We start from the raw sequence: 17,620 nt of genomic DNA, 5'->3' as shown, positions 1-17,620 counted from the left end.
AGGCAACGAGGCCGTGCTGTAATGCAAATGCAGAAAGGGAAACTATTCACAGTGCGGTCTTGATGTCAATCATGTGACAGTAGAGGGAGTGAGACAGTTGCAATGGCTGACTAATGATTCTCAAATACGGATGACATTTGATCAGCAAGGGGGCAAGTTCAGCACAAACAAAAGCGACAGAATCAAGGCGGAGAAATCTCTGCGGCTTTCATACAGAAAATCTGTCGTGAAAAAAATGCAAACACCGTGCGAAAAGTCCACCCATCCTGTGGGAGGGACACTTGCTACACAGCATAACTGAAACACAAGTCATGTCCAGTTCTAGAAATATTTCAAAGATATTTTATCAAGATCACGGAAACAAAATGTTTAAATATTCACGCTTAAACTCACTCGCTTCAACCATTACTTTTTCCCAGTTTAGTTTTTAAAATACCGGTAGTAAGAAGCTATAAATAATTTCATTAAAGAAGCTGCAGTTTTTCGAGAATAGCCAAGCGAACTAGCAGAAAGTGTCGAAGTCACAAGCTGTGACAAGTCCCGGGCTATGGAGGCCTGATGGCACTTCAGGCTCTATAAGATGTTTATGCTGGTACGTACGGACAGTTTTACTGCAGAAGATGTGTGACACACGGTCTGAAGCGCTGGGACTGCACGTAGACTAAACACATTAAATACACCATACTTGCTCTCATGATGGCCACGACACCCTCAAAGGCTTCTAGTGACGAACTACTACATCATCACACAGAACTACCATCCTCACATGCATTCTTGTGATGCCCAAACTACCCACCATCACTATCACCTGTCTGGTAAACTATTGTCCCGACATCCGCTTATTGACTAACTCCAACATGTCGGAAGAGTCACCAAGTACATTTTCTTTACGAACAACGCAGTTTCCTTTGACCTCTTTACCCATTCACATCCCCAAACTGATCGCTTAATCGTTTCCCGAGTAACCAATTCACAAAATGTAATTCTATTTTAGCAATACAAATCTGGTTTAGCCCCCCTTTTTTTTTTTTTTTTTTTTTTTTGAGGAAGAGGTCATTGCGGCAATATATGCGGCCATTGTTCTGTGTTCCCCTACAACAAATCCACCTAGCCTCTATGTATCTCATGCTGTACATTACAAAAATCAATAGTACTTATTAAAAGAAATATTTATGTCCGATTAATCATAGAACTTTTATTTATCTGCTTTCAGAAAATGAGGCCCCAAATAGTGTTGGTACATAAATGCTACAACTGTAAACCTTGTCATCTGAAAGTCAAAGCTATCGGCACCCGGTCGTATAACCTGTTTGTCTAAAGTCTAAAGCAAAGCCAGGTTCGGTATGCACCCGACTAAACAAGCGAAGTGGTCCAGATGCTCGTAAAAACTTGCCAAGCTCGTGCACCCGGTGCTTATGCGGTGTGGGGGTGACCGGGTGGAGGTGGGATGGTGGTGGTGGTGGTGTTGGGGTTTGACAGTCTGTCGCTGTGACCTGTCTGCACTCCGCTTGCCAACTTCTCGCAGCGGAAACCCTGGTTCACTCAGGGCCTGTAGTTGACCCCATCCCCCTCCCCCCACACAGTTGTCTCCAGATACTAAACACGTCTTTAGGATGCAACACGTGCACGCATGTCTCTAACCCAGAAACGCTCGTGAGTGCTGCATTCATTAGTAACAGTATTTAGGTGGGCGGATCAGATGGAAGAAAGAACCTTTGAGACTTCAGTTTTGTGAGTAAGAGTACTTCACATTCTTGTGATTAGACCTTTCTCTTGCAACAGACTAGTTAGCCACAGGGTTCAAAGGTCAGAGAAAGCTTAAACATGGGTGGGGTGGAGTGGGAGGCTGTAGGTGCGGCTGAACGCGGAGTTCTTGGAAGTCTGGTCATAGTGCAGCAGCACAAACGAAACCGAGAGGTCACGAGAAGAAAGGTCGCTGTGCACCAAATACTATAACGACCATGCAGCTCACAACGAGGCGTGGGGAACGTGTCAAAAAAAAAAAAGGACGTTTGCACGAAGAATGTGGATGACGAGAGTACAAGTGAGATGAGTAAAGCCTCGTTAGACGAGGCAGGATCAAGACCACTAGAAAGACAGGGCTGGGGGAGGGTGAATGAAATACGGTGGGTTTCGAGTTCCAAACTCGAGCCGAAGCCCAAGGTACTTTTTACTCCTTGTGAGAGAGAGGGTGAGGCGACCGAGCTGCTTAGTACATTCTTCAGAGTCTAATGAGCACCTCGTTCAGCCTTTCTTACCACAGAACTGCCAACACATCCCGTGTCCAAGTTATGTCACGATCAACCCTTTCAGGTCGGTCTTGTTCTCCCACCCTTTAAATAGACATTCTTAGCAAGGTGTAAGAAAAAGAAACGCATTTCTGTAATGGAGGACGCCAAATCCGCCTGCAAAAGGTCTTGAGTTTGTCCTCTATCAGGGAAATCTGAGTCTGGTATGTGCGGCGACACCAGAGGCGCAGTAGTCCAGCCACCAGACAGTCGCAGTTGCCGCAGGTCACAGTTCGTATCGTTTTTCTTTGTTCTCGCTGTCACGCATTTCTTGGCATTGTTACGGTCGTCGCAGCCATCCTTGACATCGACACAGGGCACATCTCATGAACAGCTGGGTGTGAGGTGGTCGGGTAGTATGCAGTCGGCGCAGAAATCTCTGGCAGTAAACTCTGGAGTCTTGGTTTCTATCCTCCATGAACACAGCTCACTCCCTCGTAAAAACATGTTACAGTTATGTCGACATACAGTAAATGCATGGCCAAAATCTTGATACATGAAGGGAATCTGTGTATGAAGAGAATAAAAGTCTCTTTGCTGCTAGAAGAGATGACTATAAGGCGGTGATGCTGGTAGTGGTGGCAATAAAACCTCGAATACGAGACTCGATATTAAACTGTAGTTGACGGCAGAGTCATATAACAAAGAAAATAAGTATTCAAGGGAATCCAAATAAAAAGTAAAAACTAACTAAATAAATCTTTATAATGACCAGCAATACTTCGAGTTGACAATATGGAGGTGTGACTAAAATCCTGCAGGTATTTGACATATAACTAAATAAATAACATGTATAAAACAGTGTGGGTGTGTGTGAAATAGAGAGAGCGTAAGAGAAAGAGAAAGGAGGTAGACAGACTATAAGATATTTTTTAAAAAAAACCCAGTAATTCATCGTGTAGTAGGAGTGGGTTAGTGGGAAAAGGACACACAACTAAGAAAATACGGAAGATGACACGGACGCAGAGTGTGGTGGCGTGCATACTCGCTTGTGTGCAGGCTGAAGACAGGGAGAAGCACGGCCAGGTAATCATAATAAACAAAGAAGTGGGTGTGTGGAAGCAAACGGTGCAAAAACCTGCTGCCAGTGACGCACTTCTGAACAGGAACTGGACTCACCATGACTCTTGTTTTCGCGGGACTCCGGAATCAGTGATGCGTGTCCAGCGTCCTGTCGCACTGACTGAAGCAACCCGAACGAGCCCGGCGTCTGCCCTGTTGTCCTCAAGTTACCCCCGCATGTTTTCTGGCAAAGTCTTATGCAATGTCCCCCTCCTCACCGAGCCTGCAGCCCCTTGTCTCCGGTGCTGGGTGCGCGCGCTGCCAACTCCCTTCACACAGCTCGGCTACCTGCTGCTCTAACCTCTTGGCAGGTGTAGTCTTGCCCTCGACTACCTGTGCTTGTCTCGTGCGCGCGATGGAGCCGATAATATTTTCGTGCTAAGTGCTCGCTTAAAAAAAAAAAGCTGGGGTGTTTCAAGCTGAAAGCGCGATTAGGTCATCTGCTGCACTCGCTCCTCGTGCATGTGACAACACACCCTGCCTGCTAGCGATACCTCAAGAGGAAAGGTGCGCGAGGCGCAGACCACATTCCACTGCTGCCGATAAGTCCGCTCTTATCCCGAGTATCACCGTGTCTCCAGCTATGTGCAAGAAGCGACAGTCGGCAAAGTCGAGAGGTGATGAGTGGAGGGGTAATGGTGGTGACAGCGGTGCCAGGTTCAAGGTGGTGGAAGCTGTAGATAGGTAAACTTTTCCATAAAAAAAAATATCTTCTGCAGCTGTAGATGTCGGGTGGTGGCTGGGCTGACATCTGTGAAGCACGGCTGCAGCAAACATGCGAGACTTGGCTGGTGTGAAATGGCGACTTGTTCAACCTGTTCTCGGCGCTGCAACTGCTCGTGTGCTACACATATTCCCCGATATGAACAAAACTAACAATCTGAACACGAGATTAAAGCTGTATCATTTGTTTTCCACTATGCTCGAAATGTTTAAAATGTACACACGACCAGAAAGAAGGTCCTTCTAATTCGCCTTTACAAAATGGGTACAAAGGCGGGGGGTACCTACAAGCACAGTTTTATGCCCAAGCCAGGTCTGAAAATGAGACCGTTGGGTTACCAAAGGATGCATGCACTTTCAATGTGACATTCTTATTCTTTTAAAAATAACCGTCTGGCCTGTACTTTTTTTTTAAGGCTGCTTCATGCTACGCTGACCTAAGACAGTTCGTCCTGGTACAACATTTATAGAGATAATTGATTTGCATATTTTATCTTAGAACTGCTGTGAACAATGAAAACAGCCATTTCATAATACTGTGTTTTCCACACACGCACACACTCTGTGCCTAGTGTACCGGACGGACCGCCCCGAAGGCGGCATGTAACATTAAGGATGTGCTACACAAACATTTCCTTTCAAAAAGCATTGTCATTCAGGAAGCATTCTCAGCGCCAACCTCTGTCACCGAGCTACTCCCATGCTGCACCGCAGGCAAAAGAAAGACCTCCCTCCTTTCGAATTCCCGTTTTGAATCACGAAGCCTGCCCAGTGTTTTCCACTCAGAGCACATGAACCTTTAACAAAAATTAATAAATGTCTTGCGACTGGATTTCTCTTGGTAATCGCCGACACAAAACTCGCTTTTGTAAGGATGTCAGTAAGTATATATCGCTGTAGTGTGAAACCTCCGCAACTGAGCCTCCCTCGAGCTAATCTTGTTTTCAGAAGCACAGCGCGAGGCGACCTTTTTGTGGGTAGGTAGGGGCGGTGAAGAAAAAAAGACAGCAGCATCGTGCTGTGACGGTTGTTCTCGTGCAAACAATATTTATTTATTTTATTTTTGTCGCAAGCAGCCTGCCGGGTACGGTGGTGTAGGGTGGAGAGTTTACTGCATTGTTCTGGCACCCCGTTAAAGTTCACCACCATGCAACTCAACAGGTGAGGAAGGCACTGGACGGCAGGAGAGAAAGTTTGTGCACCGAAGAGAATGAGTAAGAGAGACAATAGTAGAGGGAATGGAGGGAGGGGGAATGTCCTGGTCGGGATGGTCAATGAAAGAGTTGCCAGTAGCTCCGACAATGTAAGCCGGTGTTTATCGCCTTACATTGTTCTTCAAGAACAGACGGCTATTGTCGAAGCAAATATTCGGCAATAAAACGACTTTCAATTCCTGCTACTTCTTCTATCCAATGCTCTCAATGGCGCCGAGAATGGTTTTTAATCACACAGCACATCTTTTACATTTCCTTTTCGGTTTTGGCTTCTTCAAAGAGCAGGTGTCTGAACATCTGGAAGGTTTTTTTCACTTCTAATTGTGTTCTTGTTTGTTGTCCCCTCGCTTCTGCAGACAGGGTTGTTCTTCCTGTCTGCCTGCACGACGAATGTTGCCTCTGCCAGGCTGTCGGGCACTCGTTCTGTGCAGACAGATGGTACTTTCGCCTTATGCAAACCTGTATTTACAGCAGTACTTGGCCCTCTTTTTTACCCCTCTCTATATAATATACACACGCGCCAGCTTTCCCACACTCGTCTCAATGTGTTGCAAGAAAAACAAATTTTCAACTTCACATAATCTGTTACGATGGCACTGCAGTATAAAAGAACCTAAGTACCTAAACTTTCCCAAGGATGTCAGATTTATCTTCAGATATAGGAGTTTGGAAGGGTCGAATTGGTCCAGCGAGTAATTAAAGCAGTGTATAACGAGGAGAATACATGGGGTGGGTCATTATCTAATTGCAAAACCAAGGTGAGGAGGTCAGACAACACGCATACACCGTGGACATGTGTTTCCAGCTTCTGTAATGAACATTTTATCATTTGAGATGGACCAGATATTCGAATGTATCACCTTTCAAAAGCAAATGCCTAATATTCATATCATATTCTGTAAGCTCTTGTAGTGATATTAGCGCAAGAAAACCAAGAGTTGTCCAAGGGGGAGGGGATGGTCGATGGAGGGCAAGGCCCGAGCGCCGTTGGGGGTGTTGGGAGAGAGGACGAGATGGAGCGCGCATACACAGAGATTCCCTGCTGTTGAGAGCAACAGGTTGGGAGGACAGAGGAACAAGCCATTCCTGTCACGCCTTCATCACCTGATCATGGGAGCGATTTCTCCGGGCTTTCCGCAATAATCAAACGCGTGGTGTTTTCATTATGAAACAGTTCTGGCTGTAAAGTTCGTCCCCTAACCTTTTTTCTGTCGTTGAGGAGTGAAAAGTTCGAAACTACACTTTTCTCGGGGCCAGTTTTTGTGTGTTTGTGTGCGAGGGCGGTGTCCCTCTCCTGTCCCTCGAGCCAAGGCTGGGCATGGGGAGAACTAATGACAACATGCCCCGGAAACCTTGCCTTGAAAGCACTCACCTGATAATTCCGTTTTCAAACTAGGATTTATGTACAACATTCGAGTTCACAGTAGTTAGGTTGTGAAAGGCTTCTTATTTCCCTGTCTCATAAGACGACATGTCGATGCACTGTTCAAAAGCGTCCAAGTAAAATGCACTTAAATGTCGAAACACGTATCGCAATCGTCGAGATTAACACACACTGTGACAACAAAGATAAAACAACATATAGGTATACAAGTTATTTGTGACATTAAGAAAAATGGCTTTAATCTGTCCCCCAAGGAACTAAACCATGGCGGTTTTATACAATTTTAGCACTGACCTAGCATGTCTAGCGGTGTGGGACTGGAGGCAGCAAAGAAGAGAACGGAATACATACAGAAGAAACAAATACTGATATCAGTGTAAGAGGAAGCCCATGAAATTAGGAAAGAAACTAAAATAAAGTTTTCTGTGGATTAATTGTAGCTTGTATCTTGTGTTCTTCAAAGCCGCTTCCCCGCCCGTATATCTCCTACCTCTCGACACTGTCACTTGTATTCTCTCTTAAAGTCTACGACTTGATAGATTAATTCAAAGCACAGCTACTACCATGTATTACAACTATCGACTTGACGCCAATGTGCAGTCTGTTATGGTCGATCCCACTCGGGGCCTAGGCTCGACAGCAAGGCCTGGCAGCATCTGGTGCCAGTCGCTCAATAAATGGCGTGGCACAGCAAAACCTGACTCCAGTTGTTGACTCCAGTTGATGTCAGACTCGAAGAGGTTAACACACAACAAGCTTTACATCCTATAAGCACACACAATTACAGTGTTCTTTTGCTTTGAGATAAAAGATAATGTGTCTGTCACGCAAACTCATTTATCAAATGCGGCCATCTCTTGCCTCACAATAAAGTGTATCACATCCGATCATGTCAATGCTGATTAAGCTGGTGTACATACGTGTGAGTGCAAGACTCTCTCACTTTCTCCTCTTCTTCCTGTATTCGTACTCGAGAAAATGATCATCAACCTTGTTAAAAAAGAAGTGAACATCGTACAGGAGCTGATTATGCGCATGATACGACCTGATAATAAGTTTTCATATGCTGGTCGAACGAGCGCCTTTCCACAGACATGTTAATCAGAAATCAGCTGCAGGTCACACACTCCGCCATCAACAGCTTCTTCTAACGCACGTTGCCTTTCTGTTGACACGAAGAAACAAACCAAGTATAACGAACAAGAGATTCACCCTCTGCCACCAGACACAAGATGGAGGTACCTTTTTGGATGAACCTTGACGAAAGGAAGAGCAGGGGACAGGGGAATAAATTTACTGCTTTGTTGCACAAGAGGAAATGAACAAAAGAAGTTAGGCATCAGGTTAAGCTCCTGAGGTGGTCATTAAAATAAAACAGAAACCTTGTGGCGTTGGTACCTGCATCGACAGCTATGTTCATGCGAAATACGGGGAATAAAATAAAACAGCTGCTTGTGCAGTCTGAGCCTGATGTGTGTGTGCAATTTATCGTAAATTTCAATTATCTTTTTTTTAAGGGTTCATTTTCCCTCCCTTCCACCAGCTGCAGAATTTAAACAATACTAGTAAGAACATTGAAGCGAAACCACCATTTCCCTACTCAACGACAAGAACCCACCTCCCCAAACCACACGTCCGGACGGCCTCCCCTCCCCCAATCTCTCTTGTGGTTCCTCGTTTCCCAATAGTGTACTCCACCAACGATCCTTATGTGACGACCAGCTGCTGCCCCCTCAGCCATGGTCACGACTAACTGCAAGTGCACAGTCGCACAGGGGAGATCAATGTGTGCGCTCCTCTCCGCTTGGCGCCACTTGCTGGAGGGACCTGTGATCGCAACCCCGATACCGCACGCGTGTAGTCTAATCCACATATATGCTGCTGCAAGGTTGGGGGCCGAGGGAGACATGGGTCAGGATGGGGGTCGACAGACAGATTGTATGCAAAAACAATTCGTTTTTTAATAAACGACGGAGGAAAACATTTTTTAGCGGCAGTTCCCGTCTTGGGAGACATAGTAACCGCTCAGCAATATGTCAGCGCCGTTTTTATTAAGCCACCATGCTCTTTTCATGTCTACGATTCTCATCCCAAACCCTTACCTCACCAAATTTAGCTTGTGTTGACAGACGGATGATAAACATCACGTGTTCACTTATTTGTCAGGAAATCGCGTGATGACCGCACTGACAAGACATTCGAGTGTAATTTATTGTGAATGCTACCAATATCAGCAGAAATTTCGATCATCTCCAAAACCATCTGGACCCGAGTTAATAAATAAACCATCTCATGTCACTATGTGAACGGTAATTTAGTATGAATGTATTCTAATATACTAGATAACACTGATATACCTTTACGCCGCAATATGACAACCCATTCTTCCAGGCTTCTCAATAAATTTGAAATTCCTTCTTCGTCTTCTTTCATTTGTACTTTTTATTTGTTAAAAAAAACGTGTGACAACCTCAGTGTCTGTTAAACTGTTCTTGTTACAACCAAGAAGACAGGTATTCAAACTTTTATTCATTCCAGTGACTTTCAAGAAACACGCCCCGTGGGTGAACAGAGTTTGTGGCGGATGTGGGCAGCACTTTGTGAATTAATGTGAAAATTCTCTGTTACTATCTGGAAAACATGTTGCTTGGACTCGCTTGGGTGGCAACCAGCAACTTTGATTTTCGAGTAGTATGTGGACGGTTTCTGCCCGTTTTCAATCATCTGTATGCACATTCACTCTCGCCAAACCATGCGTGTCCAGCGTGTAACGCCCAAATCGCTCAAAGTGTCATTTATACCAGTTTGTGTTGCTGCCTCTCGTCTGCTGCGAGCTGGTGACATGGAAATCAACCCCTGGCTGAGACGAGCCTACAGACTTGAATGTTAAAGACCTGATGAAATCCTCTCTCCGACATGAGATAATTTGAGAGAGATAGAAAGAGGGGAAGACAGAGAGGGAGAGAAAGTGGACAATGAGAAGGAACGGTAGCCTGATAGACTGGAGGACAATGGACAAATAATGTTGCAAGAATATAAGAATAATGGAAATTTCCCAAAATTGCGCAGGACAACGCGTTCAGGAACTGGGAATACTCGGAGTCGCATAGGGCAGCCTGAAGGCACTTCCTATGCGGACGCATGCGTCACAAACCGTCAGTGTTCTGCCAGCCGTTTCTCAAAACTCTCCAGTGCCGGTTCAAACTCCACACAGTTACCCCGCTTTATTTTTGAAATTCTAAAAATACGCAGCAGCTCTTCTTCGCGGGAAAAGCCAGCATCCGAACTTTCCTAAAAATAAGTTTAGCTTATTCTCTTTCCTGGCCAGACAGCAACAGGTTTAACTGGTTCTTACTCTGTCGTATGGAAGCAAACGCGAGCGGGCGATAATAGGTTAATGTTTATCAGTTCTATATATAAGAAGAAATTCGTTACTGACAGGTAGAAGCTGAGGCACACGAAGTCTATCTTTTATTTGGCACACAATGCACATTCCTTCGTCTTTAAAGTTTTCGAACCTGTAATGCGATATTTTTTATTAGTACAGAGGGCACTAATCAGTCTGTCTGAGCCAAACTGTCGTCGAGAGATGAAGGACAGAGTCTGAAATGAGTTGAAGTCAAGAACTGAATCCCACAAGGTCGTAGGAACGAGGTCAAAAATGTGTTCAGAGTTTATCTCCATTTTGTTCACAGGCCAACAGCCTGCGTCTGACTGTGGATGCTGCCGCCGCAGCACTGCGAAAACATCTTATCAGAAAAGGACAGCACTTGACTTCTCATCACAAATCTGTCAGCCCGACGAAGCCGAGGCCTGTAGCGGGGTTCACAAGATTATCTGTGTGTTCTTTATCACAGGCACCCGTTTCAGACTCTCACATGACAGCAGGCGCTGGGCAGAACACCCAGTTCATGTGCATGCTCGTTAGGACAGGTACATTCCCGGAGACGAGTGCTGGTGCGCTGCATGAGCCGGTCACGTGCGAGTCCAGGCCCGGCATCACCTACGTCACGCGCTATCTAGGGGCCGGGCTCACCAGCACTGTCACGAGGACTGGGATCCTCAAGGAGCAGCAGCGTGGGCGACAATCACAGACAGTCATTGTTATCTCTCCCTGCAGATTGCACTATGATGCTATGTCCGGACTAGCTCCTGAAGAGGCCCTGACGGGGATGTGAATAATGTGTAAACCGAATATCACTATTTTGTTTGTGTAAACAAGAAAATTATTTTAAAGAAAGCAGTTCTGAAATGAGGTAAACCTTAGATAACAGGTGTGGGGTGGGTAGAAAACATCGCAAAAATTGTTTTCAAGTCATTTCTATAAAAATGACGAGAACAGAAGGAAAAAGCACAGTGCCTTGGTGGCGATAAACCACGCAGGATGAAGGACACTAATAAAACAATATTATCAGGCACAGATCTCTGGACCGATGCATGCACAAAATACAAATACTTGGGTATGGGGTAACAAACCTGTAGGCAGGCACAAGATACGCACATGAGAGGAAGGTAGGTGGGAGCCATTTTGTAGAGGTTTTTACGCCGTAAAACGGACAGGTAAACAGCGATTAAAATTATAGACAGCCAGGGCGAATTAAAAAAATCTTGTTACTTGTTCTGTAATGGCAGTAAGGATGGTGGTGATCGTTTGATCAGTAAGGGAAGCAAAACACACACAAGAGAAAACTTCTAGTCGGGATACAGGTTTGCGATTTAAAAATGGATTAGCCTAATGATAGTACTGAAACAACTGGAGACAGACAAATATGCAGGTGCCTGGTGCCGTTCATATACCTGATGATAATCAGACTAAGTAAAGGATGTTGCTACCTCGCCATAACTACTCTAGTGTGTAGTATAATTAGAAGTAACGAAGAAGAAAAGGCCATCACTTATCATGGCTACCCCAGTCTCCCATCTCTTTAAACTGCTAGCACTTATTTCGTGTGATCATTGGTTTTGATGAGTTTTGACTGTCATAAATACAGGACTGTATGCTGGCTGATGGTAATAAAAAATTATTCTGGGGTCAGAGACTGCATATTTCTCTCAGAAGGCGCTCACTAGTCTCTAAAGTCGACAAGAACTGCAATTCGTGTTGAGCCCGCGTGCAGGACTCGATTAGTATGCGGGCTCAGGTCTGGATCCTGCCTGCAGACCGAGGTGAATGACGAGGACAAGACGCTGGCCTGTCGCACTCTGAGAGTGGGCGGCCGTGAAAGGAGGAAAGCTCGGTTTGCAGAGGACAGCCACGCCGGCGCGAGGAGATGTGCTGCCAGTGGCTGGCTGCAACAGCTGGTTGGCAAGGCACAGCCTGGTTTCGGATTCCCAGACAAAGGGAACTTTCAGAACGCTTAGGTGGGAAACAGGTTTTATTGATAATTACGCGAAGCGAGCGCCTGCACGGGTCTGCTGATAAACTAGGAATGCCTTGTTTTTCTAACTGCCTTTTGTTTGTCGATTCTATATCCATGACTGTAAACAAAACGAAATTCAACCCACGACCTTGCTAAACGTTCTTGAGTGGAGAGAGTTCTTTTGTCGAGGGCAAAAAATAAAAATGTTCGTGGAAGCGGGAAAAAAGGTTTCACTTAAAGTTACTTAATGAAAAGATTCAATCGACCTTAATGTGATCGCTCTCCAATTATCTTCTTTAGTCTTCGAAGACGAGTTTGAAACTATACCAGTAGGGCACGTAGTGTTATTGGAAATTGTATCTCAAACTCTTGGGAAGGCAACTGAGTTCATGTTAAAGGTTAGCCTTTCCTTGCTCGTGCTTATCGGTAACTTTGCAAACTTGCTCCACACATCATCAAGACTCCGCGGTCACCGTGTCAACTAGAATTCCGCGAGATATATCTCTGTACTGCAGTGTCACAGGACATATTGATCCTGCTATACCAGACACACCAATTTGTTCCAACACGTTTCAACCATTGATTGCTGTAGTAACATCTGCACTCTGGATTTGCAGCCAACGTGAGAATAGAGGAGTTGGGGGAATAAAAAAGAAAAATCGCTAGATCAGATCACAGACTGCACGTGCACAAATAAAACTGCCTACTACACACGTCTTCATTCTCCTGAATGATGAGATGAACTTTATGCTAGCAAATGTACAACAGGCTTGACCACCTGTTCCTTAAAACCTGTCATCATTATTATTGTTGGCATCATCCACCCACCCAAGAACCACAATATCTCGGCAGCTACTATGACAAATTGTAATCACTAAGGTAATTAGCTAAGTATTCTTTAATGTCTAGGTCTTCTATAGTCTCTATTTTACAAATATCATTTCTTTTGAAAGTTCAATAGTTTTTCTCTCTTTCTTTGATGATTAATAATAGGTGTCTCATATTTATTATGGTTTAGAGAATGTGTTTTTCAATCTCATATTTTCTAATCTTTTATTTATTTTTAACACAATAGAACTGTTCAAAGTTGTACTGCATTTAAAAGAGTAACCACTGGAGTGTTGGATGTCAAACTTGACCATATAGGATGGTAAAATATTACAGAGATTTTATCAAACTTGCTTTGCATTCACTAATGTCTGGAGGGATGCCAGTGTCACCCACTTTATTATGCCTCCTTTAAACAACTTGGCAATTTTCTTCTATCCTTGTCAATAATCAGACAGCCTTAAGCTAAGAAGTTGGCCTTGTAAGGAAAGGTCAATGGCATGTAGCAGATGGATGCATCATAAGAAGATCAATCTACAAACAGAATCTTAGGGGCTCAAGTGTCTTGAAAACAGGTCTAATCAAAGACATTTAAAGAAAAGGAACATGGATTTTCTGTTTAAGACATTCCTAATTATCAAAATAAGAAACAAAATGATATTCATGCACTTTTAGTCAACAATATTCTCACATCAATATGGACAGATTTTTTCATCACAAAATTTACAAAATGTATACATTCACAAAAGAAGGAATCCATGTACAAGCCATAATTAGATGATCACTCATTCATTCTCTCTTGCTCATGTACTCTTTTTTTTCTCTTAGGCACAGAAAGTAATGTGTTGATTATTGTTTGTTCTTAACAGCAAAGGGTCTGGTCTGGCTATTTCCTTTCATAACCATTTTTTTGTCATAAATCCCAGTCCCAGTCTCCCAAATCATTGTGGGCAAAAAGTACAATGCAATCTAAGTAAATAACAAAACAAAATTATTAAATAATCATTTAATATATAATATTTACCAAAGCATTTTAAAATGTTAAGTCTACGGTGTGACAGCAGCATAAGGTTTAATATGCAGTATTTTTCACCTACCAGACATGAGAGAGCCCTCTAAACCCAGTCATCCACCCTTTCCTACATACAATCCAAAAACACTATTACCAAACCCTGCCTCTGTTTTTCAAGCAAGCATTCCAGAAGTTGAAGTCTCCATCTTTGTTACCACAATAACGGATTCAACTAGCAAAATCATCTGGTGCTTGGCTGCATGTGCTGAACTTCCATCAATCCTTTCGTGTAAAAGAAACAGGAAAAGCCTACATGGGACTTAAGAGGCTGCCAGAAGCTGCATAAGGCTGCCTTCATGAAAGGTGCTGCCAGCTGACCTGGTACCATATCTGCCCTCTCTATACTGCCCCATCACTCACTTCCTTTCACTTCCGTTAAGGACGGTTTATCCGCTACCTCTCTTGTATATTCCCCTAGGCTCTGTCACAGCATACTTGACACAGGCCAGACAATGTCATCATACTGGCCTTTCTATTTTTGCAGAATTAATTGTAAAGAGACACCATGCTCATGCAGCATCATTGCTTTCTATAAATTATTCTACAGAAGAAATCTAAACAGCAACATGCTTCAAACAACATACTTTTTCTCCCTGACCCCACCTCTAAGTGTGTAAGAACTTAAGAGGGATAGTGTGTGCATTCAAGAGTATGTGAATATATGTATTGTTATAAACTGTTTTCCCTCTTCTGATCCTTGTCCTTAGTTTCCATTTTTTTTCTTATATCATAACCATGTATTAAAGTGTAATAATCTACTGCAAATTAAAATGGTAAGGTTCTGTTCGTCTTTAGCAGTTCCATAAAGGTGGTAAAAGATGGCTAAGAACCCTTAAGTTTTACCAAGTCTGAACTTTGTGCCTGAAGGAGTTTTACTGCAAAACCCTCTAAAAAAAAACCCATTATCACAAACCAGGATGTCAGCGGTGAGCTGGTCATTCTGGAAACAGCACACATTCAGAACCAACATAAGCCCAGTAATCATCAACTTTGACCTTTGCTAAGTACCTTCCCTCAGGCTGGAACTGTAGACTAGAACAGAATAGTTTCAGAAAAACTGTAGCCATTTCTGTTTAAGCAGAATCAGAACATCCTATCTGTGCTCCAATAAAATGTATCATATTTTGCCTAATATAGTTTAAAAAAAGGTTAAAAAATAAACAGTATGTTCTTTGTTAAACCATACTCATAGCTCAGAAGTTAATATGGCGCTGTGGAGACAAAAAAATTACAGCTTTTAGAGATCTTACCCCACGTTACCTCTGACAGTTCCAAATGTATGGTGTGTGCTACAATCTCAAAATCACAGCAAACTTAATTCAGTGATTGCTGCTGACTCCAGAATCACTTTCTGTGTTTGTTCTTAATTTTTTCATTATTTATGCATGGCAACAACAATGATTGTAAAAAGTCTTTACTTGGTTTTTAAAAGTCATAGTTGAAGCCATTACTAAATTTTATTTTTCTTAACGATCACCAAATTTCGAAAAAGTCAAATATAACAACAAGATCACCGTGTGTGTGCGCGCCTGCCTCTACTGCTTAGCGTTTTCCTTGTCTCGTTGAATGTCTGAGTTTCCTCACTCTACACCCTCGGCCATGTTCCCTGGAGCTAGCATAGCGATAAAGTGTCGCTTACTACAGAATTATTTTACAGCTGTTGTCAGGTCTGCTCAAACACAGGACGAGATTCGAGACGCTGACACAGTTGCAGACGACGCTTCAAGCCAAGGCCTAGCAGACGACAGGGAGCTTATCTAAAAATAAACATGCATGACGTCACTGTATTTGCTTACACCTTTGCCTGCTATTCTTCAATTGTCTTATTTGGAATGAAACAGTTTATTTCCATGACAATACACCAAGCACCCCTGCACTGGAAACGAAGAGCGCACACGTACAGCAAACATGCATTGAATTTGAAAGACGCGCTTGCGACAGAAAAGTTCTGAAACTTCCCGAACGACAACAGCAGTCGATATTTCGGTAGCCGCAAAACCTGACAGCGAAGCCTGGCAGCGGGATCTGCCGCCTGCTTTCAGCGAATGCGACCTGTTGATTGCTAAACTCTTGCCATCTCGGTCGTAGGTGGCCAAAAAAGCTAGTCAAGAGAGCCCCAGCATCAAATGGCCGGAAAGAGCAGCCATGTTGTGTCGTCAGGCGAGCGCTGGAATTTGGCAGACTCCCGCTCACGTGTGTCGTCTGCCAGATTCTCCAGATTAAACCCCAATGGCGCAAACCCTCACCTGAAGTTGGCTTAGTTGACAAACTTACCTTGAGCAACTGTGGAGACGTGTTGTCAACCCCAACCTTCTGCTAAACTTTTAGTCTGCCGCATCAGCCAGCTTCTCGCAGCCTGACAACTTCCTGGGATTCAGTCGTGCCGTGCCTCTCTCTCTTTTCCTGCTTTGTCAGTCTTACTCACGTAGATATCGGGGCCTTCTAAGGGACTCCATCTAACCATTAAACAATCCAGCGATTTACCAATAAAACCAAATTTATTTTTATGATAAACGTACTATACTCTTCATAAACTACTCAGTTACTAAAACACAAATTAAACTTTTTCGTAGATAAAAATCTATGATTACTTCTGTAATAACACGCTGCTTCCTGATAGGAGATTTTTTTTAAAAAAAAGCATGCTGGCGAAAAAGTTTTTGAAGCAGCTAGCGGTTGGTAAGAAATATAGCTTATTTACAGTGTAGAATTTTACTGCTATACAACTTTTCTGGAAGATGTTTGACTACAGTGTTCAGGTTATGTTCACAAATTTGTTTTCCAAAGCCGACAGCGCGGACATTTAAAAACGGGACACGCGTCCTGATCCCCGACAGGGCCTCCCGGCACATCAGTCGCCAGCACTGGCGGGTGATCGGTGCGCTGATTTCGAGGCGACTGTCACAGGTGCAAGAACTTTCACACTGGAATGTCATCGCGGCTTTCCACCGTCATCCCTTCTTCTCCACACCCTTTTAAAAACACACCCGGTTCAGACCGACTCTTCCACAACTCAACACGCATAAACTCTACTCTAGAACTGTACACAAGTAAACAACAGAGTTTTCTCACCTGTCACAGGAACCGCCAGGTAGGAAGAGGGGGGGGTAGGGCAGTGCTGCACGATGTCGCCTTTTCCGCTAACAGGTAGAAAAAGTGGCGCGCTCTAGCAGAGGTTAGGAGAGACGGGGAAAGATGACCTTTTCACAGAGCAGTGCCGCTAGCAAGTGGTGCTTGCATGACAGAAGGACAGACAGCCGCGTGAGTGGAGGAGCGAGCTTCTAGCCTCGTGGAGCACCGCGCACAGGTCGCTGCGTGGTTGGCTGTGACTGTGCTCAGAATGCAAACTGTGCTGGGACGACGGTCTTCTGTCCTCAGAAAAAAAGTTTGCTCGTGGTTTTACCCTTTCGTTGGATGGTTACAGGTGTCAGAACACGGAGCACGGGATGGTTTCTAAGCGGGTAGTCAAGGTAACCGTGTGCATGGTGCCAGACAAGACCATAAATAGACTAATTCTGTGAGTGATACTAAACATAGAGACATGCAACTGATTTGTTTGTTTTGTTGGGTTTTTAAAAAATTTGCTTGGTCTTTCTCTCAGTTCAAAATAACCCACTTCAGGTATATTTGTAAATAACAAACAATACACATAGTTTAATTCTACGTTTTTATTACCCTCAGTCCCCATT

At 43.9% G+C, this 17,620-nt stretch overlaps 1 protein-coding gene across 1 annotated transcript in view; it reads right to left on the bottom strand.

Annotated features, from left to right (window-relative positions):
• Window positions 1–17,247, bottom strand: part of LOC112576974 — a 67,118-nt gene extending 49,871 nt beyond the window's left edge. Inside the window, 2 exon segments of the mRNA XM_025259879.1 lie at window positions 16,206–16,387; window positions 17,004–17,247. The gene's annotated coding sequence lies outside the window, so the exon portion shown is untranslated.
• Window positions 17,248–17,620: the final 373 nt, after the last annotated feature.

The sequence above is a fragment of the Pomacea canaliculata genome, linkage group LG12, assembly GCF_003073045.1.
Source record: "Pomacea canaliculata isolate SZHN2017 linkage group LG12, ASM307304v1, whole genome shotgun sequence".
Lineage (NCBI taxonomy): Eukaryota > Metazoa > Mollusca > Gastropoda > Architaenioglossa > Ampullariidae > Pomacea > Pomacea canaliculata.
Note: the sequence above shows the minus strand (reverse complement) of the source record. Positions and strands in the feature narration are given on the sequence as shown.